We start from the raw sequence: 22,986 nt of genomic DNA, 5'->3' as shown, positions 1-22,986 counted from the left end.
TCATTACACCCAATTATTTCTAGCCTGTGAAATTTCACTATTCTAGTCAAAGGTACCATGAGAAGATCAGGAATGTCTCAGTGAGGGCCATTCAGAACAAACCCTTTCCCTCAGTAGCATGGAAATTGCAACATGGACCCAAACTTTTTTGCAGGATCCTTTGCCACACACCTAAACTGTCCAGCAGGCAGTGAATAACTGAGTGAGAAAATAAGAGGAGGAAAAGGTAAGGAGCAAGACAGAAGAATACCCTATAACAGGGGCCAACAAGGTTTACCTCGCATGGGCAGCGAGAGGCCCCATTAGCGGTACCTCAGATTAAGAACAGTGTCAGGTTAAGAACGGACCTCCAGAACTAATTAAATTCTTAACCCGAGGTACCACTGTACCTTGGTTTTCGAACAGCCTAGTTCTCGAACGTTTTGGCTCCTGAATGCCGCAAACTCGAAAGTGATTGTTCCAGTTTGCGAATGTTCTTTTCGAACCTGAACATCCGACTGGGCTTCCGCAGCTTCAGATTGGCTTCAGGATCTTCCTGCAGCCAATCAGAAGCTGAACTTTGGTTTTCTAACGCTTTGGAAGTTGAACAGACTTCCGGAACAGATTCTGTTCAACTTCCAAGGCACGACTGTCATCCAAAGGGAGGAACTACCTGCAACTTCAGGTGAATGGGGTAGTTAGGAAACAGTTAATTCAGCAACACAAGGGACTCACAACTTTAAAGCAGGATTTAAAAAATAAATACCAACATAGAGTTTATCTGTGTGGTGCTTACTCAAGCAATTTATTAAACGTACAGTGGTACCTCAGGTTACATACGCTTCAGGTTACATACGCTTCAGGTTACACACTCCGCTAATCCAGAAATAGTGCTTCAGGTTAAGAACTTTGCTTCAGGATAAGAACAGAAATCGGGGTCCGACGGTGTGCGGCAGCAGGAAGCCCCATTAGCTAAAGTGGTACTTCAGGTTAAGAACAGTTTCAGGCTAAGAACGGACCTCCGGGACGAATTAAGTACTTAACCTGAGGTACCACTGTACTAGCAAACAACCAGGGATGCTACAGTTGGTAACCCTGGCATAAGAACTGAGGAAACTTTGACACCTGACTAAGAGCAAGCAGTAACTTCCCTGGGGGTGAAAGTAATGCTTTCCCCCAAGTTATCCACCCCCACACCCACCTCTGAACCACCAGCCTAATCAACATTTTGAGATGCAAACCCTGCAGCACATCCACCACAGTCACCAAAGGCCCTTTCTCCAAAGCTCCTATCCTGTTTTATTTTTGTAAGTCTTCCTCCCAAGATTATGAGATTCATTCAGAGAGAATGAATGAAAACATGGCACTGATTTTCCCCAACGTATTTGCAGCATGTCAACTTGTGTTGATACATATTCTGTCGTGTAGTCTTTGACTCAACTGACACCGAGAAAAGAAAACCACAGAACAGTCTGCAGGTTCACACCCCAGTTTGAAGAGCTTAGATTTATGATGAGTACAAAGCTCTCTTCATGTGACTTCATGGGCTTCTGGAGGGAGAGAGGGAATTTGGGGAAGCAACAAAATAAAGGAATGGAGAAACCACAAAGAAGAACCAACACTCAAAAGCAGAGCATAGGGGTTTGCTTCCAATTGACACTTCCAAGGAATTCAGTAGGACTAAATTCCAAATCAGCACGTTTAAGAGAATTGCTGAATTGCAGCAGATCTACTGAAATGCAACACAAGAGAATTTGCCAAAAGAAAATTATCTGGAGCTATCACAGTGGTTCTAATCCCCTTGTACACATTTTACAGACTGGTGAACTGCGGCACACTGATCCACAGCTACTGGGATTCACATTTGAGCTGGAATTTGAATGCCCTTCCCTCTGCCACACAGACACACATACCCCATCAGTTGCTCCAAATGTCTTGAGAGACATATCATTTTGCACAGGCTTTTCCTGCCTCACAGGCTCAGACTTCCTGCTTTTATTTGTATGAATTCCCTGAAATCCAATTTTTATATGCTTTTATACTACTGTTTTACTGGTTTTAGGCTGTATTTTTGTATTGATGATCTTGGTTACTGGTTTTATGTTGTACACCACTTAAGAATTTAACTGTTCAGCAGTTTATAAATATTTTAAATGAATAAATAAAACTGAACAAATCCCACACTAAAGACTATATGCTATACACAATCCAGCCATTTTATTTATTTTATGTATTTGTTTCATAAAATGTATATACCACTTGATTGTAAAAACTAACAAATCTCAAAGTGGCTTACAAGAAGTCTAAAACAATAAGATCATCAGTTAAAAACAACTATTTAAAACATTCAAAATATAATTAAGAGTTGACAATAAGCTAAAAGTAGATTGAAACACAATGTTCTACAAATCTGGGTGCATTCTACATTATCCACGCTGTTCTCCCACCAGGGAATTTTTCAGTCACTCTGACATTATACTATATTACTAATTCAGTTAAGCAAAGAAGAAAATCCTCTGCTTGACAGAAATGAGAAGAAAGTTATAGGCGAACTGCAAGGCAGCTCATTTTTTTCAGGCAAGTCATTGAAACCCAACCATTACTATGCTTGGTCATGAGGACACTTGCTGATCATTCTGCATTCAGTGACCCCATCATTGCCTACTAGATGTGTGAATATTGCTACATTGCTGATCTCTCTAATAAAGTACATTCTATTTGAATATAAAGATAGGATTTCTCACTATATGACTGAACCACAAGACTTTCTAATCTTTTAAATCAATAAAAAATATGTTTAAGGTAGCAGGCACCATAACACCCTGTGCCAATAAACTCTACTGATTCAACATGTGCTGCGAGAGCCAGTGTTGCAAAATGGTGAAAGCCACAATCCTACACACACTTTTGTGGCTGTCAAAGCCCTTAAAAGTCCGTGGGGTTTCTGTCTTAGTCAATATCCAGAGGACTGCAGTTTAAGAGCTGTGGACCAAGACGCTTCTGGCTCTGCTATGAACTTAATGCAGCCTGGTTCACATTAGTGCAAATGCACAAGATCTGGGCAACGAGATCACAGTCACTTTGCTCCTCCCCGCCACTCTGCTGCTGTGCTGCACTGAGCCAAGTCATAGCGCGACTTTGCATGCCATCCAAACCCAGTCTTGTGCTTTAGCTCTCCTAGACAAAAAATGAACTGCAAACCACAGGACAAACCTTGGTTAGCACTCACTATCAGTCTGGAGAGAGCCACGCTACAGTACAAGCCAAGGTTTGGAAGCCATTATATAGCTTAGTGAAGTGCAACTGAAGAGGCGAAGAGAAGCAATGAGGATACACAGGCAGAGGTAGAGGGGGCGGGGGGGAGTGCACCGCCCCGGCACCACGATCCCAGTGGGGTGCCATCGTGGCTGCCCCCCCCCCCGGCTGGGTCTCGTGCCCCCGCAGGCGGCGCACCATGCTCCCAGGACGCACACCATGCCCCTGCGGGTGGCACGCCACGCCCCCCAGGACGCACACCAGCCACACCCCCAAGTGCTCTCCGCCCCCAGTGCTGGAGCATGAAGCTGTGTTCATGCTAAGACACAGTTTATGATTAGTATGGTTGTTAATTAAATTTCTACCCTGCCCTTCATTCAAAGATCACAGGGTAGTTTACAATATAAAAGCACACAAATGCATACCATAATAACAAACAAAAACAATAAGACAACCCCCCCCCACACACACACAGTTTATAAGGCCAGACACTGTTTAATTAGCCAAAGGTCTGGGAGAAAAGGGGCACTTTTTCCTGGTGCCTAAAGATATGCAACAAGGGTGCCAAGCAAGCCTCCCTGGAGAAAGCATTCACAAATGGGGGGCCACTGCAGAAAAGGCCCGTTCTCATGTTGCCACCCTCTGGACCTCTTACGGGGGAGGCACACAAAGAAGGTACTCAGATGATGGTCACAGGGTCCGGGTAGGTTTATACTGAGAGAGTATTGTGGTCCTGAGCTGTTCAAGGCTTTAGAAGTCAAAACCAACACTTTGAATTCAGCCCAGAAACTGATTGGCAGCCAGTGCAGTTGACCAGGATCGGTGAAATATCCTCACACTGTCCTGCCCCAGTGAGCAACCTGGCCGCTGAATTTTGCACCAGCTGAAGTTTCCAAACTACCAAACTACCATCAGAGGCAGCCTTTTTAGGCAACACACTTCTCTTCGGTATCAGCTCCATCTCCCTGTCTGCAAAACAGGTGGTGATACTTGCAGGGTTCTTATAAGGATTACTGAAACAGACTCTTCTGAAACGCTCTAAACACTTGAAAAGTTTTATACAATTTGTAATGATTAAATCCTTTTTGTTTTATATTTGCTGCCTCTCAGTGTATGGATAACAGCTCAACCCCATCACGAATACATCCCACCAATTTCAGTGTGGTTTGATCCCAAGTAAATTTGCAGAGAACTGCAGCCCAACTTTCATATTTGGACAGAGAATAATTCTTCGTTCTCTTCACAAAGCTTGTGGTGTTACAATAATCTTGGGCCTACAGTTAGCCTCTTCTTTTCTACACCAAAAAGCCCAGAACAGTAGGCCTTTCTCAAAAGATGATCCACACCCATATAGTTTTAATTATCCAGTTTCTCTGTTTGTCTTGGAGGTGTTTAAATGCAACCACATTCTTTGCAATAAATGGAGACACCTTAAACAGCAGCGCATGAGGTTATGCCAACAATTTAAGTATCACCTGGACTATTTGATTTAACAGATTAGTTTGTTTACACAATGCAACCACACCAACTAAGATGTAATGTTTTCTGACCTTTATACAAGGTAGTCATTTGCAACAGCCAAAGAGGTACAACAACACACACATGTGCATTCATGTTATGTGAAGTAAGGATTCCACAAATCACCAGCGCAGATCTTTCCATCAACTTTTTTTTTTTACAAACTGAACATTTAATAAAGCAAGCTACATTCATCAGCAGGTTGAAAGCCTTGATACTTTTGTAAGCATCTCTAGATCAGAAATTAACTCAATGGCTTACAGAGTCTTTTTCAGTAAGCCCTTCTCTACTCCCAAATTGCTTGGCTTTCCGTTTGTCTGCAGAACTCTCTCTGTTGCAGTTGTTGTTGTTTAGTCGTTTAGTCGTGTCCGACTCTTCATGACCCCATGGACCAGAGCACGCCAGGCACTCCTGTCTTCCACTGCCTCCCGCAGTTTGGTCAGACTCATGTTTGTGGCTTCGAGAACACTGTCCAACCATCTCGTCCTCTGTCATCCCCTTCTCCTTGTGCCCTCCATCTTTCCCAACACCAGGGTCTTTTCCAGGGAGTCTGTTGCAGTTACAACTTACTAATATAAGCCAGTGCAATGGGGCTTACACAAAGCAATGGTGTAGGGCCGTAACTCCTACTGCAAGTCAAACTCTAGTTTAGCGAAACCCAGAGAGAACCAGACCAATATACAGTCGTAAATCTCTTGCAGCCAATCAGAAGCCGCGAAAGCCCCATTGGACGTTCGGGTTCAAAAAGAATGTTCGCAAACCAGAACAATCACTTCCAAGTTTGCAGCATTCAGGAACCAAAACGTCTGAGTTCCAGGGCATTCAACAACCAAGGTACGACTGTATTAGAGTCAAATCTTATTTCAATTTAGCAATATGGTATTTGCAAATAAAAAAAACAAATTAAGCAATGCAGAATTTGTGTCTGCTCAAAGCGCAAATTCTCGTATTTATTTTCCTGAAACCTGTAATTGATAGCTACATAACTGATAGCATTAATATCACACTGATTCCTCCCTCCCCCCCCCCTTTGCCAAACACTTGTCTGCAAGAAGTAAAAACAGACAGAACACCAAATAGTTCACTGCGCAGTGAAGGGCATGTCCAAGGCTATTGAAGTGCCTCTGCCCTGGCAAGTTAAACTATTGACAAGCTCATGTGGCCCAAGGAGACACCACCAGAATAATCTGCCGCCTTTTCTGTTTCAGGCAAAGTGAGTTTTATAGTCTCACCTCAATTCGCTTCAAAATAACCCCATAGATGGTCAAGTGTTGCATTACTGAAAGCAGTGTTAGAAACTCAAATATATAAGCTAATCACTAAATGGCACCTTAAACCTAGGTTACAGCTGCCACAACAGAATGTCTAGATGCCTTTTTGCCATGAAATTATTACAATTACTATTACTTCATATCTATACCACTCTCTATTTTTTTAGAAAAATCTCAAAGTGATTTACAGTACATTGAAACATCAAATAAAACAATCCAGAATAAGACAAATGCAAGCTGCAAGGAAAATATTTCAGATCCTCCTCTAAGTGACATTTTGCTTACACCATATTTATTTACCTACTCATAGCAGATGTGCACCAGGAGGCCAGCGTGGTGTAGTGGTCAGAGTGTCAAACTGGGATCTGGGAGACCAGCGTTCAAATCCCCACTCCACCATGAAGCTCACTGGGTGACCTTGGGCCAGTCACAGCCTCTTAACTTACATCACAGGGTTGTTATAGGGATTAACTGAGAAGGGGTGAACCATGTACTCCTCCGAGGAAAAGGTGGGATAAAGGTAAAGGTAAAGGGACCCCTGACCATTAGGTCCAGTCGTGGCCGACTCTGGGGTTGTGGCGCTCATCTTGCTTTATTGGCCGAGGGAGCCGGCGTACAGCTTCCGGGTCATGTGGCCAGCATGACGAAGCCACTTCGGCGAACCAGAGCAGCACACGGAAACGCCATTTACCTTCCTGCCGGAGCGGTACCTATTTATCTACTTGCACTTTGACGTGCTTTCGAACTGCCAGGTTGGCAGGAGCGGGGACCGAGGAACGGGAGCTCACCCCGTTGCGGGGATTCGAACCACCGACCTTCTGATCGGCAAGTCCTAGGCTCTGTGGTTTAATCCACAGCGCCACCCGTGTCCCTTATTATGCTTTTTACTCAGAAGTAAAGTCCTGGTCTGGGAGGGTTGGGCAAGGCAGGTGGAAAAGTTGTTGCCAGCTGAAGAACAGAAAGTCTCTCTTTTCAAGAGGACTTCCTCTCTGGTATGTGCCTAATGATTTTCACAATCTCTATTATTATTATATTTATATCTTGGTGCTGAGGAGAGCCTTTCCTGTGGCAGGTGCATGACATGCAGAGCTCCTGGATGTGGGGAGAAGTGGCGGCTGCTTTCCTTTGCAATATGTGAAGGGGGGGGGGGGAGAAACCCACACATGAGATTGACTGATCCTGGGTCAGGCCACTTGGTCTCCCCAGCTCAATGGTGCTACAGAAAAATGTGAAGTAAAAGTCTTGCTTTACTGGCCAAGGGAGCCGGCGTACAGCTTCTGGGTCGTGTGGCCAGCATGACTAAGCTGCTTCTGGCGAACCAGAGCAGCACACGGAAACGCCGTTTACCTTCCCGCCGGAGCGGTACCTATTTATCTACTTGCACTGCGTGCTTTCGAACTGCTAGGTTGGCAGGAGCAGGGACCGAGCAACGGGAGCTCACCACTTTGCAGGGATTCAAACCACCGACCTTCTGATCAGCAAGTCCTAGGCTCTGTGGTTTAACCCACAGCGCCACCGGCATCCCTAAAAGGTGGGATATAAAGGCAATAAATAAAATAAAATAAAAATTCCTTCCAGTAGCACCTTAGAGACCAACTAAGTTTGTTACTGGTATGAGCTTTCATGCTAGCAATAACAAACTTAGTTGGTCTCTATGGTGCTACTGGAAGGATTTTTAAAATTTTGTTTTGACTACAGCAGACCAACACGGCTACCTACCTATAACTGGCAATAAATAAGTTGTTCTGATTACCTGCTTAAGAAAGCTGGTGTGTAGGGCAGCCAGGTGGAGTTGTCAGTTGCCAACCTGGCATCCACAGATCTCCACATGGTCACAACTGGACAGAACCAGTTGCAGAACACACCTGATGTCTGGGGGATTTTGAACACTGATTGAAAGGCACTCAAATCCTCAGGTTCTACAACCAATGTTGGTGGTAGACACAAGCCAGGAGCAGATGAGCCCAAGCATCACCCTCCAAACCCAAGCAGAGATTTTTTTATCATTCAGGTCGTCTGGCGGTCGGTCAGTTTCTATGCATTCAAAGATCCACAATGACTCAGCTACAGGGCTATGTACTAGATGCCACATCACATCATCATCGTTGTTGTATTCACAGTGGCCTTAAGTAAAAATAATTGTGGAAATCTCATCCTTCAGTAAATCCTGCTACAGATCGTAAGATGCCAAGGCACAGAAGATACTCTGAAGGACTGGTTGGCTATATGTCAATACATATAGTGCTGTTATATATGGCTCTATAAACTAGCAAATTGATGGGGAAGGGTCGACTGGAACAGGGGAAAGGGTTTCCTGGTAGAATAATGCATACTTCTTTCCTAAATGAAGGTTTCTTTTCCCTCTCAGAATGCTTAAACTTTATTTCACCTGCTGCTTCCTCGCCCACAACATACATCTTCTTTCCACTCACAGCATGACCAAAACACATCAGGAAAGCATATGGGATGACTTGCGCAGGAAACCAACAGGCAAGAGAAAGCCAAGCCCTTTCCTTCCATGCCACCCCTTCCCCACTGCAAAACACAAGTCTCCCTCCACTGCTTTGCAGCTGTTCATTGGCAATCCAGGTTCCAAGCCCAGGTCTGCTGCCAAAACTTCTTAAGCACAGACCTAATTCAGAAAAGAGATCATGTATTTCCAACACCAAAAGTAATACCCACTACAACAACTTTTCTTACTTCCAAACTTGTGGTGTTTCCAAGATATCTACAGAGTACTTCAAAAAGTGGGTTTGCATGAGGAACCCATTTCAACAATACACTGAATAACTACATTATCCCAAGAAACAGTACCATGGGAAAATAAAACCCATCTGTACAATGGCATGACCAAAGATTAAACTAGACACCCTCAAACAATGAAACAAGCCTTTTTTCTGAGGAAAAGCAGCAAATAAGCTGGCAAATAAAATCCCCCCCCCCAAAAAAAAACACTATTAAAGCAAATACTCTTCCTGAGCAATTTGTTTTCTTCTTGTACAGAAATAGTGTTTACTTTCCATGACATTATTCAGCTTTCAACAGGTCTGTCTTGATCGCTGATAATTAAAGGGTCATTGGCTCCCAAGAATTAAACGGTCTGGATATACTGCATCCCAATATCCAACTGTACAATGAAATTCATTCTGCTACAGGACACGGTTTAAAAGCAGAGTTATAGGCAAAATCTGTAGTATGGCATTGGAGGTCAGTGTGCATTAATTCCTGCTCTGCAATCCCTGACAAAGAAACAAATTACAAGGATGCATTTGCTAACAAAAATGGAAATGCGATGAAACCCACAATTGTTCTAGCAGAACAATTTGAACCTGAACCAGAAGCACAATTTTTAAAGAACTGTACAGTTGTCTGTGATAAGGAAGCTCTCTCAGCAACTGATTTCCTGGTGTTTAATATATGAAGTGCCTAAATCCTCTTTGCATCCCCAGGTGTTGCACTAGGTATTCTAAAGGGGAGCTGTTTTACTTTTTTGGCAGAAATGACTGTTATGAATGCGTAAGTGACTCAAGCAGAAATTTATGTAAATCCTGAACAGTTTTGGTTACTAGTGGGTGGAAAGGGAGAGAGAGAACAGCTGTATTCTGCCTTGTACCTGCATGGCTCTAATTAGAAATATTCATATGAAATGCTCCTATCTAAGGAATGCAGGGAAATTTGGCTTTGTTCACATCTGAATGCAAGCCTGCCGAATATAAACTTCTCCAAACAATGTAAGAACCAAACTACAGCAACCCTTTGAAATTCACACTTCTCCAGATGTTGCAGTGCACTTCTTTAATCCAAATCTGGGTACACAAATGCCTGTATTAGGGGAAGGTGTGCAAAAAAAAAAGAAGCATATAATGGTAAAAGCAACTAACAAAATGCTTATGGGATTATGAGAAATTGCTTGCATTATACATGGGGTTTCTTCCCCATCTCTGGCTTGCAGAGAAGTCCAAACACATAAAAAGTTGAAACCTTTGCTCCTGCTTGGGAAGTGAAGGTACCGGTACTTAAAGAAATCAGAATGAGTTTCAGAGAAGACATAATCCTACAGCCCAAAGGTCTGCCATTTAAGGTTTCCGCAGGGGAAAGAGCAAGCTGTATCAGAAGTTCACCTCAGTTTTTACCTGTGTTAACCAAAGTCAGCACAAACTCCATCAGCAAAGGGCAGCCAATTGGATGCACTGGGCAGCCAAATAATGTGTCTTTAAACAGTCACTAAAATACATCTGCCATTATAGGCTGTCCCGCAGCACAAGAAATAGCAGTATCTGTCAGCTGCTTATCTCCCAGTTTTTCAGTGGCCTTAGCAAACAATGCTGTCCTGCAAATTATGAAAGCATCCATGCTGGCAAAAAGGTAACAGGTTTACTCAGCCTCTGCAAATTCCAGATTATTTGCTAATGAGATTTGGGCAGGGGCAGGGATAAGCCCCTTCATTCTTTGTACAACGGACAATAAAGAAGTGAGAGCACCAAAATACACAAAAGCGAGAGCCATATACACAAAAACACTTACTAGATGTGGAATATAAGGCAGAGCAATATTCACCAACATTTTAAGCCTTTTCGTGGATAGGTTTTAAGCTTAAAATGTGAAAATGCAGTACATTTTGAAAATGTTTATTACTATTTTCTATATAGTAAACATATAAATTAAATATAGAAAATACATAAACTATATAGTTTATTACTATTTTTTTATATTTTAGCGACACAAACTTTTTTATTAGGCCCAGTGCATTTATACCAACAGATGTAAATGCCACAGATATGTAAATTCCTCAGACATAACCAAATCACAGGAGGAGCAACTGGCCATCCCCCCCCCCCACACACACACAGACACAAATGGCAGCCTTGCTTTGACCTTGCTTTGACCCTATCCACAGCCATGCCAAGGACCACAAGTGAGGTTTTCTGCAAGCTGATGTGATCCCATCCACTTTCAGCACCAACCTCCTGAGACACTGAACGATCCAACTATATCGCAAAGTTACGTTGGCATAGCAACCCACAGGCCCATCATGGCACTATTTTTACCAGAGGCCTCCACTCCCATATAGAAAAGCATTATTTGCTAAACACAGAAGCAAAGACTCGAGCATACCTTACTTGCTCCCCAAGTTCCTGTGCCACAACCCTAAATGCCGGCATAGGTGACCATAACACAGGCGTTTTATGACCTGGCGCCGCAGACTCCATTCTGAAGCAGTTTGGTCCTGTTGGTGCTCCTGCATTGACCTCCCCGCCATCTTGCTCCCCTGTCTCCCCGTAAGAGGCAATGCACACCTGCTGAGAAGAAAGCGTTGTGGCTCTGACCGCAGCAGGTGAGCAGATGTTACCCTTTCCTGCCCTCACACATACCCTCCCCCACCCACCAAAAAATAGTGCAGTGGTCACAGTGGGAGAGATCTGCTAGGCAATAGAAAGAGATCTCTGCAGAAAAGCAAAGTTTGAGAGCATCGGCTTCAGTGCTGATGTTGCAAGATGGCACTATGCGCAGATGCCACCAAGCACCAAACCACAGAGTCTGTTGCAATGCACAAAGTGAAAAGGAATAGCTTTCCGTCACTGAATATTATTGCACAATAAAACATAAACCCTGCTGTGCTTTGCTGCCACCATAACATGGACTATTAAACCAAAAGCATTACATGAGTTTTCAAAACAAATAATTGCATGGAGAAAAACAGAAATCATAATCTTTGTGTCATGTCATTCAGCAGCCTGCTATTCAGACACTTGGTAATATACCTGTAAATTACAACTTTTAAAATTTAATCTTCCTTCCTGCCAACCTCACAATACAATTTCAGACAACTTGCCCAGGTCTTTAATCTTTGCCAAAAACGAATCACAGTAATTAACACACCTTCCAAAGGTACACACCCTCAGAATGCAGAGTGCAAGGGAAACAATGTGTCAACTTTATTTATATTACTACTAAATATATGTCACAACTAAATCTTTTTAAAAGATGAAAGCCAGACCACATGCAAGCTCTGCCATAAGAGAAAAGAGTAAGGCGAGGACTACATATGACCACAGTGACTTGCGTAGGTGAGTCTGGAGCACATATATCCTTCAATTAATGGTTAGACCTTTCTTTTTATAATGAAAGAATCATCTGGCCACTTACTCCGTATGTTATTAAAGCCCGTGTTTTTGTGTTCTTTACATGGAAATACTATTAATTATACCCTTGAAGAGCTGCAAAAAAAATTGCTATTGCTTCCAAAAGCAGACTTGTAAATAGCTACTTGTCTGGTTGTCTGTGGTGGGTAGGATTCTTCCCAAGGCAAGCAGGCAGGATAGCTTTCCAAAAATTGTGTGTGTGATTTGTTTACCATTTTAGTCCACTGGGACAAGTTACCTAACAGAGGTTGTAAAATCTCGGGGGGGGGGGAGTGGACAAACATGTGCTGGCTATTATTTAGATGTAACTGGGCTGACAATTTACGGCAGTGGTGAGGCTTGCGTGCAACCAGCCGTGATTGCGCCGAGTGGGCAAGTTTGCTTTTGGCAGCTAGCGTGCAGACTACTGGTGGCCGCGGTGATGTATTGGTGGGCAGGCTGTAGAGCGATTGGCATTGGTGACCCCCCACAAAAAAAATAGGGGTCATATTATACATGGGGGGTGTTATACACAGAAAAATACAGTAAGTTCATTCTTCACATGGTCGAGTCTTTCCCCTGCCCACCCACCCAAATATTCTGAAGAGGGTCTCTTCTCCATTCTTCAGAGAGTGGTTGGAAGTGGTGCAGTACTACGCCCAGAGCTCAGAAACAGCTCATGCTAATGAAATTCCCTGTCGCAAATGGGAGCAATGGGAGTTTCAAGCACTGCTTCACCCCCCAGGACCTTGATGAATCAACTGAAGTCTAGTGTCCTAGTCAGGGGAAGTAACAGTCCCACTCTATTCTACCTTGATCAGAAAACACCTGGAGTACTGTATAATAATAATAATGATGATAATAATAATTTATTTATACCCCGCCCATCTGGCTGGGTTTCTCCAGCCACTCTGGGCAGCTTACAACAGAACACTAAAAACAGCATAAAACTTCAAACATTAAAAACTTCCCTAAACAGTGCTGCCTTCAGATGTCTTCTAAAAGTCAGAGAGTTGTCTATTCCCTTGACATCTGACAGGAGGGCGTTCCAAGGGCGGGTGCTACTACTGAGAAGGCCCTCTGCCTGGTTCCCTGTAACTTCGTTTCTCGCAGTGAGAAAACCACCAGAAGGCCCTCAGAGCTGGACCTCAGGTTGAACTATGGGGGTGGAGATGCTCCTTCAGGTATACTGGACCGAGGCCATTTAGGGCTTTCAAGGTCAACACCAACACTTTGAATTGTGCCCGAAAACATACTGTATCCAGTCATGGACATCACAGTTTATGAAGGATATTAGCAAGCTGGAATGTGTGTAGAGAAGGGAAATGAAGATGTTCAAAAGTCTGGAAACCAAGCCTTATGAGGATCAGTTGAGGGAGTTGTGGATGTTTAGCCTGGAGAAGAGGAAACCAAAAGGAGAGATGACAGCCATCTACCAATATCTAAAGGGCTGTCACATGGAAGTTGGAGCAAGCTTGCTACTCCAGTGGCTAGGACCCAAATCAATGGATTCAAGTTACAAGAAAGGAGATTCCAACGAAATCTCAGGAAGAACTTTCTGACAGCTCTTCAATAGTAGAATGGACTCCCATGAGAGGTGGTGGTTTTTAAGCAGGTTGAGACTAGATGACCCTTCTAGCCCTACAACTCTAAGATCCTATGAGGTCACGTCAGTGTCAAGCAATATGAAGGTTCTGTCTGCACTGCGTAGTCCATAATCACGCATTTACATTCATGTCACTGAACAACAAAAACATTTCTGCAAACCAGACCTACAAATTCCATACAGGAGTTGTGTGTGGTGGTTTGACACTGGCCTCTGAAGAAGAAGGGTCAGCACAGCAGCCTGAGTCTCTGAAGAAAGCCTGGGGGGGGGGGGATCAGGGAGGAGAAGCAACCTCAGATACACACTCACGTATTTCAATTCTCCATCCAGTGCCATAGACAAAAACAAAAGCCTACACTCTTTGCAGCCTACAGCAACCCACCAAAAATACTGGCAGTCCCTAAAGGAACAGAATGTGTATCCCATTAAATCTGAGAGGTGGAGGGGAAGAGGCCTGCATTACTACTTCAGACGGGAGTAAATGCATTCTGTAAACAAACAGGAAAGCCTCATCTGGCCTCTTTGGGAGAGTAAAAATTCATCCCGGTAGTGTAAATCCAGCCAACAGGGCAAGCAGAGTCTGACATCTACAGTTAAGTCAGCGATGGTGTAAATGCTGGCAGTCTGACAGCTGCTGCATGTTGAAATGCGTTTTCTATTGGGGGGGGGCATTTCCTAAGATCACCATGGAAGTTCTCATCTCCAGCCAGATTCCCAATGAGAATCCTCCCCAGACCATTATTCCTGTTGTTTTCACTTCCACAAGCAGAAGACAGCCCTGCATTAATTTCTAACTCTGCTTTTGGTTACTCACACACACACACACACACACAACCCTTACACTACCGCCAGAAGCTACATGACTGGAATATTTCAGTTAATTTAGTCACCATGATTAGAAGATTCCTCCTATGTGGATTCCAAAGCAGAAAACAAAAACAAACAAAAAATTAGAAATGTCCTTCCTTTCTGTTCCCTGTGAAATAAACAGGGACTGAAGAGAAGCGCTTCGCTGACTGCTCCCTCCCCAGCCAAGCCGGGCAGCCGGGGCTCACCTGGCCAGGAGGGAGGCCTTGGCGAGGCCGGGCGGGGGCACCAGAGCCGGCAAGGGAGAGAGGAGAAAGCGGCGGCCCAATCTCCGAGCCCCCCCGCGAAGCTGCCAAGATGACCGCCCTGGAAACTTGGCAGGGGAGAGCGGGGGGGGGGGGCTTTGCTGGGCTCCCGCGACCCTAAGCCAAGGCCCCTGTCGGGCTGCAAGAGGCGGCAACTGCCCCCCCCCCCGGCATCAGCTGCGGCGGAGCCCGACCCCCCCCCCGCCCGCCCTCGCAGGCCTCCATTGCGCGCCCCGCGCCCCGCGCCGCCTCCCTCCCTCCCTCGCCCGGGGCTCACCTTGAAGTCCCCCCCCCGGCGCGCTCTCCCTTCCTCGGCGCTCCAGCGGCGCTCCGGCTCCGGGGGGCGGAGGAAGCAGGTCCCGGGCGAGCGCCACTCGAGAGCCGCGACGCGGGTGCTGCGGACGGAGGCGCTGCCCGCCGAGCTCGCAGGCAGCCAGGCAGACGCGAGAGCCCCGCGCTGGGCGGCCTCTCCGGGGAGCGAGAGGCGGGGCGGCGGCGGCGGCGGCGAGGAAGGGGCGGGCCTGGAAGAGGCGAGGCCGGGAGACGCTGCCCGACTCGCCCGCCTCTCGCCGGGGACGGCGCCCCAGTGCCGCTCTTCTCCGCGCAGGGAGCCTCCGCGAAGGCGGCCCGGGAGCGACTCCGGCGCCTCTAGGCCGAGGCGCGGCGCTGGGGATCCTGCGGGCGGCGGGCGCGACGGGCCCTTCCCGAAATACCAAATGAAGGCTCTCCGGGGTCTCTCATCCTGGGCGAGAGGCTTCGTTCACGCTCAGCTTCTCCCGCAGCTGCTCCGGGATTCTCTCCGTCCTCGGTCAAGCGGGGCGCGGCCAAGTGCGCGCTCTCCCTGGCGGCGCCTGCTTGAGCCGCGGACGAGAGGGGAAGCGCTGCCCGCCCGCCCGCCGGCCTCCTCCCGGGTCCCCGCCCAGGAAAGGCTGGGCTCTTGGTGACCGGAGCCTCGGCGGAGCTCAAGGCATCCTATAGAAAGACTGCCCAAGAATCCTCTTCTTAAAAGAAGGCTCTAAGCAGACACAACAAACATATAACTGAGGTGAAGGGAGGGGAGGCGGACGGGGCCCTGAGCTGCCAGCCGTGCGCCTTCATGGCACCAACAGGAATGGCGCAGAACCGCCTCTCAAAAAGAAAGAGTTGGTTTCCTTCTAGAGATCTTTTAAAACTACAATGACTGATAATATATATATATTTAAAAAACCTGGGGCTTAAGAGGCCTTCTCTAGACTCATCAGTCTGGCAAGGCTTAATGGGCAATAGCCTCCTGGATGGTTCACAGCTTCATGTGGCAGCAGGAAGGTCTCTTCCTGCTTCCTGATTGCATCTGGGATGTTGGTGTGGCCAGGAAGGCTTGCTCATGCAGAGGCACCAGACAGGCCTCTCTGAGCATATGGGCCTCAGTATCACTTGCCCACTTGGCATATCTTGTCAGGGATATGCCCCTTCTCCGCCATAGGGAGAGGCTAAACGGCAAGATCATGACGTGAGGCAGTTTTCATGGAGATGGAGCCTAGTGTGTTTCAACACACCACCCACGGTACTCTAAAGCTGCTGGTCGAAGCCTTGCTGCCTTTTGAGACAGTTCTGCAGACAACCTTCACAAGTGGTGCCATAGTCCTGCTCCCAACCAAGACATCAGGAAGCCCGGCATCCACTGCTGGGTGAAATCCTGGCTCTATTTGGTTCATTAACCAAAGGCAAAACAAGGCATTTTTTCTGCCCAGTCAAAGACTCGGCTTGGAGCACACACACCCCACGTGTTTGCATACACAGGCATGTGTTATCTGAATGCAAAGTTTTATGTAATATTTTTATTCATTCCTTGTGTTTTCTTTCAGTCCCCTTCCTCTTACGTTACAAAGGCAGGGGCGGGGATATGCACCGAGCCAATACCACCTCTGCCCCAAAGAAAAGGAGCAGGCCAACTCGCCAAGTTCCTCTGAGCCTCTGAAGTGACTTTTACTTCACATTTTTCTGTAGCACCATTGAGCTGGGGAGACCAAGTGGCCTGACCCAGGATCAGTCAATCTCATGTGTGGGTTTCTCCCCCCCCCCCTTCACATATTGCAAAGGAAAGCAGCCGCCACTTCTCCCCACATCCAGGAGCTCTGCATGTCATGCACCTGCCACAGGAAAGGCTCTCCTCAGCACCAAGATATAAATATAATAATAATAGAGATTGTGAAAATCATTAGGCACATACCAGAGAGGAAGTCCTCTTGAAAAGAGAGACTTTCTGTTCTTCAGCTGGCAACAACTTTTCCACCTGCCTTGCCCAACCCTCCCAGACCAGGACTTTACTTCTGAGTAAAAAGCATAATAAGGGACACGGGTGGCGCTGTGGATTAAACCACAGAGCCTAGGACTTGCCGATCAGAAGGTCGGTGGTTCGAATCCCCGCAACGGGGTGAGCTCCCGTTCCTCGGTCCCCGCTCCTGCCAACCTGGCAGTTCGAAAGCACGTCAAAGTGCAAGTAGATAAATAGGTACCGCTCCGGCAGGAAGGTAAATGGCGTTTCCGTGTGCTGCTCTGGTTCGCCGAAGTGGCTTCGTCATGCTGGCCACATGACCCAGAAGCTGTACGCCGGCTCCCTCGGCCAATAAAGCAAGATGAGCGCCACAACCCCAGAGTCGGCCACGACTGGACCTAATGGTCAGGGGTCCCTTTACCTTTACTTTAAAAAGCATAAAAATTTGCTGGCTGCTGAACCATTTAAAGAATTTAAAGTGGACTGGAGGGGGAAGTCTGATCTCTCCACCTCTTTTAATTGATCTCTGAGATGGAGAGGGGAGGGGAGAGGAAAAGAAGGCAAAGGATGGCCCAAGCCCTTCCTAATACCCACAACACTCCAGGCATGGAAGGGAGAGGTCTGGTTCATTCACAAGATCAGGAGACAATCTGGTGCGTATCTGATGTAAACTTCTATCATGTCACTTCTTCTTCCTTGCCTAAACCAAAAAGTCCCTAATGCTGCAACCTGTCCTCAGAGGGGAGTCACGGAACCTTTTCCAACTCTATAACATTTTTGAGGTGAGGCAATCAGAACAATACATAGTATTCCAAATGCAGTCGCACTATAGATCTGTAGAACAGCATTATGATACCAGCAGTTTCATTTTCAGTTCCTTTTCTAATGATCCCTAGCATGGAATTTGCTCTTTTTTAAGGTACTGGGATCTGCCCTACAAAGTCTGCTGTTAAGACTCTGCAAAGAATTAATTTGGCTTCTCTGCAATAAGGAGATTGCAGAGAAGCTACCTGTTAAAAAAGCAACAGCACTTGATTAGTTGTTACAAAGAATCTGGCTGCCACAGAGGGCCTTTCACCAGCTCAGCACCAAACAGGGAAAAGGAACATTCTCTTCTGGACTCTCATTGAAACTAACCAGCCTGGAACACTGCGCTTCCGAATGCAGCTCTGCGATAATGGGGTTTCCTTGCCATTGTTCGGCATGAAAACGCCAACTTGAGCGTTTTTTAAAAAGCCAATTACCCAAACATTACGCTCCTAGGAAATACACACAGTGCAGTGGGGAAATTAATATAGTTGCATGGCCCCTTACAATACACAGTGACTAACAGCACCATCCTGCACATTGCATACAAATAAACGAGGAAATTCATGGTTGAACTCTCACCTATCATAAACTTGCTAGGTGATCTTTGGGGCAGGGGGAACATTACTCCCCCCCCCCTGCCTCTGCCTCCACATTTGCAATATGAAGAGATTTATATGGATTAAGGGCCTTAGCGTACTGTCCATTGTGTGTCAACCTGGCAGCCTGCCCAGTGTTGCCTCCTCCTCACCTGCCCACAACTGTACCAGCTCCCCACAGGTACATTGCAAAGATAGGTGGGAAGGTGGGTATTAGAGAGCAAGGCAAAGGGGCAGGGGAGAAGGAAATGGCAGAAACAGATGACAGACAGTGGCGGAGCTTCATGCACCGGGGGGGGGCTGGTGCACATCCCGGGGGCGTGACGCAGCGCCCACAGGGGCACGACAAGCATCCTGCGGGGGCGTGGCGCCCAGTGCGGGAGGGCGGGCAGCCGCGATGGCACCCCACCGGGATGGCGCTGCTGGGGGCGGTGCGCTCCCCCCGCACTCCTCTCCCTCCGCCAGTGCAGACAGAGTGACTGAGGCTGAGTGTGAGGGAAGCAGGTTTGGACAAAGCTGTCAATTTTGATTTCTCATTTTGATTTTTCCCTTCTTAAGTTCATTTCACTACAGTTCTCTATCAACTGGCAATTCTTTCTCTTTCCTTTTAAGTCCTCAAAAATTCATCAGGATTTTAGTGCTGCAGTTCCCCTAACAAACACATTTTAATGCAATTAGAAGGTTGCTGCAAGGATTACGGAAATAATATATGTGAAGCAATTTGAGCATTCTAGAAACAGTTTGTGAATGCTAATTGTTAAAAGTATTAATTGCCATTTCTTCTAATCATTTGGTGGAAGAAGTTGATACTATTTTGTTGCTTTAATTGAGCATGTTCCAGATAAGCACTTTATAGTGCAATTCCGTGCAGGTTTCTGTTTGGAAGCAATTCGCGCTGAGTTCAATGGGAAGAAGACACAGCTACTAAACCAAAATCATAAGAGTATGTTTTAAAAAAACGAGAGATGCGCACTGAAGAAGGTTAACTAACGTGTTTAAAGTGAGTCTGCTTGTCCTTATTATAGAATAACTGCAGGACAAACAAACACAGCCATTTTTACCCTCAGGATCCATTTATGCTTATGGTGGTGGAGATGGAAGGAGGAGAGAGAGGGAGCCGGCAGCTTATATCAGGTGAGTGGTCTGGCATGGACTAAACCCAAGATGCAGCCTCACACTACTCAGGCATATTTAGCATCTCTGAAATCCTGGGATTGGGGCTGAGTAAAAACTTTGGTGCACATCCTAACTTTCTCTTTTTTAATATGGCATTTTATTTTATTTTTATATTTACTGAGGAATATTTATACACTGCCCACTAACCAAAGTTTTCAAGGCTGCTTATAGGGTGTATTCAAATAACAATTAAAATAGATGGCAATACAGTAGTCACTGCTGAGGAGTGCAGGTCCCTGCTCTTCTTATTCCATGGCATCTCAGCAAATGCCCTAGCAGCTCCCTGTAAGCCAAAATAAGGGTTATGTTTTTTACCTTGGACCAGTATCAGAAAATGACTGTCACTACTGTTAAATAGGGGAAGTTGGGATCTGAGCCCCACATTGGAGGGGGTTGGACTAGATGACCCCTGTGGTCCCTTCCAATTTTATGATTCTATGATGATGCTACTACAGTGGTATCTCAGGTTACATACGCTTCAGGTTACAGACTCCGCTAACCCAGAAATATTGCTTCAGGTTAAGAACTTTGCTTCAGGTTGAGAACAGAAATCGTGTTCCGGCGGCGCGGCGGCAGCAGGAGGCCCCATTAGCTAAAGTGGTGCCTCAGGTTAAGAACAGTTTCAGGTTAAGAACGGACCTCCAGAACTAATTAAGTACTTAACCCGAGGTACCACTGTATTATAAATCTTAGAATAGAAGAAAAGAGGAGACAGTGGAGAGGATGATGGAAGGAGCAAGGAAGAGAGAGACCACCATTCACCCTGTCTTTCGAGGGGCAGAGAATTAATATAACTGGCTGGTGTCTCCCTATAAAGACAGATTGTGGCTGGAAAAGCACCAATTGTGTCATTGTGGAGCTTGGAGGGAGGGCTTAGGATGAGACAAAGCAGGCTGCTTGATTTTGGCAAGCTGGACCCAACCTGAATAATGGGCAGCAAAGCCGCAGCTGTGTTTCTGGAGGTGCCTCTGGCCATTGACCAGGCAGCACAAACAAGCGTCCTCCCCCACCCAAACCAGCCTGCAGAATGAATGAATGAATCGCCTAGAAAGAGAAGAGAAGGCAGAAGACAATAATATCCTCAGCCAATGCAAGGCAGGGCGAGTGTGGACAGTAAGAATCTGTGTGTAAGAATAAGCAAATTCTCATTCGACAACAGCCCTTAAAATCTGCAGAGATTTGTTGCAAGTAGGCAGAGGATAGATAAACCCTCTAACCACTTCTATAAACTATTTGTCATCCAGCCATGGCTGTTTGCTGACATGCAGCCCCCCCCCCTCAATCTTTTCCCCCTGGGGGAAGTATTGCCCCTGACCCGCTTTCACTACATTCTATGCTTCACGTTAGCATTGGCTAAATATATTATGACACTTTATTTATCCTGGTCCACAGCTTTGAAGCATCTTCTATTCCCGTTCCTCCTCCCCTGGGAACTATACACGTATATCATAGATGATGGCTCTTAGTTACATGACATACTAATACTAATCCTAATAATATGTTTTATTTTCCAATTCCTTTTCCCCTAGAGGCATATGTTATGAGTAGCACACACAACGTTCTGCTTGTATAATAATCAAAAAGGCACATCAGTCATGACACTGCAAGAGACACTTTAATTGCAAATATATTTTCAATTAATAATGAAAAGCTTCGCTAAATCTCCATTAAACAGCAGTAAACATGTCTTAAAAGGTTGAGTTTCATACTGCTTTGTTCTGTGCAGAAGTAATTTTTAAAGGATAATGTCAAGTAATGTGTTTAGTCTTTTCATAATGCCTCCTGAAAGGTTGAGGGGCTGCATCCTTGAAGCTCTGCTCCGCTTCTCCTTGCAACCCTTGCAGCTGCAAATATGGGGCCAGCCCCCATCCAAAAGGGGGAAAATTGGGCCCTAAAGACTCAGAGAGACTCTTGTATGTCACCAAACATGGCACATGAGAGATAGTTCACAGAGGTAAGAAAGGACTCCTCTGTCCGTTCTCTATTTGCAGTGATGGGCTTACTAGGGCCGGAGAGACCAACCTGTGGCCTTGCAGATGTTGTTGGACCAACACCCATCAGTCCCAGCCACCATGACCAACAGTCAAGGAGGGCTACCACCTGGTGGTGAGCCAAAAGCTTAGCCACCCCTGCACTAAAGTATGTGGTGGAGTCTCCTTCTTTGGAGGTCTTCAAGCAGAGGCTTGACAACCATATGTCAGGAGTGCTTTGATGGTGTTTCCTGCTTGGCAGGGGGTTGGACTCGATGGCCCTTGTGGTCTCTTCCAACTCTATGATTCTATGATTCTATGTGCATCCTTGGAGCCAAACCTTCCACATGCAGGCCACACAGTGCCCTTTCCCTGCATGGACAGGTGCTGAAGTAGCCCTTTCAGATTATTCTATCTTGATGGTCAAAAGGTATCCAAACAGATGGAGAATAGAGATTTGACTATGTATGCCCCACATTTTGCTCCCACCTGCAAAGATCCATTATGTTTTAAAAGGGGGGACACTTAGCCCATCCTTGCCACCAGAGGAATCTGTGGGAGCAGGAATGGTCTCCAAGAAGGTGTGCTGTTGGGTGCATGTGTGTGCACAGAGGCCAATTCCTCCCCTGGGAAGATTATTTAAGGCACAAAGACATCGGCCTCCTTTTCCATAATCAGGAATATCTCAGGGGCAAATTAGTAGTGAAGTGTCAAAGTAGGCCTCTCCAGGTTTTAATTATTGCAAATTAAGTAAACACATGAAGAGGATGTGTTTACTATCCACAAGTGGGAGAGGAAACTTGTGAAGCAGGGAGCATTCTGTCCTTGCAGATACGATCCCTGTCTTTTGGAATGCTGAATTTTCAGGGCTCTGTGTCACACAGAGAGCCTCCATGAGCGCAGGAGGGCCCCCACTTCTCAAGTTCAACCTCCAACTTGTGGAGGGCAATTGGGGGGCTGGGCCTGAATGTGAAAACAATTAACATGGATGTTTTTTGTTATGTACATACAGTGAGGGGGGGGGGAGTATTTGATCCCCTGCTAAATTTGCCCGTTTGCCCTCTGACGAAGAAATGGCCAGTCCATAATTTTAATGGTAGGTTTATTGTAGCTGTGAGAGACAGAATAACAACAGGAAAGCCCTCAGAAACCCAGAAGACAAGAGTCAGAGATTGATGTGCATTATAATGAGTCAAATAAGTATTTGATCCCCTATCAACCAGCCAGATGTCAGGCTAGCTGGTATCTTCACTGTATGTAAGGAGCTGAGATTAGAAGCACCTGCTGTCATAGAATCATAGAATCATAGAGTTGGAA

The 22,986-nt window shown here is 46.0% G+C and overlaps 1 protein-coding gene across 1 annotated transcript in view; it reads right to left on the bottom strand.

The window, feature by feature from the left end:
- Window positions 1-15,722, bottom strand: part of LOC310680196 (uncharacterized protein C1orf21) — a 144,216-nt gene extending 128,494 nt beyond the window's left edge. Inside the window, exon 1 of the mRNA XM_083446579.1 lies at window positions 15,141-15,722. The gene's annotated coding sequence lies outside the window, so the exon portion shown is untranslated. The remainder of the gene's footprint in view (window positions 1-15,140) is intronic.
- Window positions 15,723-22,986: the final 7,264 nt, after the last annotated feature.

This window comes from Podarcis tiliguerta (assembly GCF_965153285.1).
Source record: "Podarcis tiliguerta genome assembly, chromosome: 6".
In the NCBI taxonomy this organism is placed as follows: Eukaryota; Metazoa; Chordata; class Lepidosauria; order Squamata; family Lacertidae; genus Podarcis; species Podarcis tiliguerta.
Note: the sequence above shows the minus strand (reverse complement) of the source record. Positions and strands in the feature narration are given on the sequence as shown.